The following is a 2,650-nucleotide window of genomic DNA, read 5'->3' on the forward strand; positions in this document are numbered from 1 at the left end:
CACAGTGGGCCCATCTAATAATGCACCATCATAAAAAGGCAGGCGGATCAAGGGGGGCAAGGTGGAGTTCTGGAGGCTGAGGAGGGAGTTCAGCTGACCCCACAGGTAGAAGGAAATACGCAGTAGGTGCATGGCATCTTACTGGGTCTATTTACTGGGCCTGCTTTTGTGCTCTGGAGGCGGGACCTCTGGGCCTTAGAGAGCCAGGGTGCCCCGAGTCTGGGCAGAGCTGAGCTGGGATGCCCCTCATCTGTCTGCTTCCACCGCAAGGGCAAACCTCTGTGATCCACATCCCCCTGACCAGCTGTAATTTAGAAATTGTGCGTGGTTTAGAAAGTGTATGTGTACACATACACACATATACACACATGTGCACGCGGTTAATAGAATGCAAATTGTGCCTTGGCATCATTGATCTTAATGGTAATGAAGTATCTTTTATTAGATAAAAGATTAGAAATTAGACGGGCGCCTGGGTGGCTCAGTCCTTAAGCGTCTGCCTTCGGCTCAGGTCATGATCTCAGTGTCCTGGAATCGAGCCCCACATCGGGCTCCCTGCTCCGCGGGGAGTCTGCTTCTCCCTCTCCCACTCCCCCTGCTTGTGTTCCTGCTCTCGCTGTGTCTCTCTCTCTGTCAAATAAAATCCTTAAATAAAAAGATTAGAAATTAGAAAAAAATAGTTACAATTAGAAATGTGCAACTAATATCGTGTGTGATTGGGAAGGGGGGTCTTTTAACTCTTAAAGGCTCAGAAACATAGCCTAGTGCAGGCATAGACACTGAGAATTCCAAATGAAGGGGGAAAAAAAATCTCACGTGTGGGACTTCTCCATGCCAATAGAGGGCGCCCCTTACCTTTACAAGCGTCCAACAGTTTGGGTTTTTTTTTTTTTTTGGAGGGGGTAGGCAAGACCCTGAGATATATTTAGTGTTTGTTTTGTTTTGTTTTGTTTTGTTTTGCTGTAGACTAGGGCATTGGGTGTGTGTGTGGGGGAGGGTGGTAATTGGTGGCTAAAAAATTAACAAATGAATATTGCCAAAATGTCAAAGCCCTTTTGGGTGGAATAGAGCTTAATCAACTTTATCTCTCCACTTAATCCCTAGGTCTGCCTAGATTGACCTAAAGTCCTTAGCCAGGTCCCCCCACCCTTGGCACAGAGCTAAGAGTTTAGGTTAACAGACTGGGTCGTTGTATATTTCCATTTCCCACGCAAGTGTGCGTTTATGTGTGACCCACTACACGCGAGGGAATAAGCAATTCTATGAAAGCCCACTAGAGGGAGCCAAATGACTGCTTTAGAACCATTCACTGCAGGGTTCCTCTCTGGGAAAAGGCTTTGGTAACATTCATCGACATACCCTCCTTCCTCCCCTTCGCTTCCCCTCCCCGGAGATTTAAAAACTCAGAAGTAATCCTAGCACTAGAAATGCATATTCTGTATTTTATTGCTTAACAACTCACTTTAAACAAAAAAATAAGTCTGCTGCAGTAAAGCATTTAACAGTGTGAAGATTCTCTGCCCTCTTAATAAGGAGTAGAATCATTGAAGAAATCTTGCCTTAGGAAGAAAATTAAATTGTGGATGCATAGTGAGGAATAAATTCAGTCAAGTATATTGGTGGGCTAGGAGTTGAGGGTGGATGGAGAATGATTTATGATTATAAACAATTTACCCAACTGAGTTGATCACTTTTCATATATTCTCAACTAACAGCATTTTATGCATCTGTTTTATTGTTATTATTATTATTTTTTTTTAAAGATTTTATTTATTTATTTGACAGAGAGAGATACAGCGAGAGAGGGAACACAAGCAGGAGGAGCGGGAGAGGGAGAAGCAGGCTTCCTGCTGAGCAGGGATCCCGACGTGGGGCTCGATCCCAGGACCCTGAGATCATGACCTGAGCAGAAGGCAGACGCCTAATGACTGAGCTACCCAGGTGCCCACAAATAATCTTTTTTTTTTTTTAAGATTTTTATTTATTTGAGAGAGAGAGAGCGCATGAGAAGGGGGACAGTCAGAGGGAGAAGCAGACTCCTTGCTGAGCAGGGAGCCCGATATGGGACTCCATCCCAGGACCCTGGGACCATGACCTGAGCTGAAGGCAGACGCTTAACGACTGAGCCACCCAGGTGCCCCTGTTTTATTGTTATTATTATTATTATTATTATTATTATTATTATTATTGAAGTACAGTTGGAATACAGTATTGCATTTGTTTCATTAGAGTAGGACAGAGATATTTGACAATTCTGTACATTACACTATGCTCACCGCAGTAAGTGTAACCATCTGTCACCATAAACGTGATTACAATATTATTGACTATTTAAGCATCTGTTTTAGAGAGGACTTGACCATGAATTTTTCTTCTTAGCTCTGCATTAGGAACTGCATAGACAAATGCATCTTTCCTGCATCTGTCCTGCTTCAGACCTAGGAGACTATCCGTTGAGATCAACAGCTTTCTCCCGTTGGCATTGCCCGTGACCAGGCACTCAGCATGCCAGGAACTGCTGGGGAAATGGGGTATCTGAATGCCAGCCGAGTTCTTTTAAAATAGACTCCCTTATTGATACCCAACCTCACCTTTCTATCCACAGCCTGGGGCTAATGGGTCCTTCTTCTGAGACCCCACACACTGTTAC

The sequence above is a fragment of the Phoca vitulina genome, unplaced genomic scaffold (genome assembly GCF_004348235.1).
Source record: "Phoca vitulina isolate PV1807 unplaced genomic scaffold, GSC_HSeal_1.0 scaffold33, whole genome shotgun sequence".
Taxonomy (NCBI): domain Eukaryota; kingdom Metazoa; phylum Chordata; class Mammalia; order Carnivora; family Phocidae; genus Phoca; species Phoca vitulina.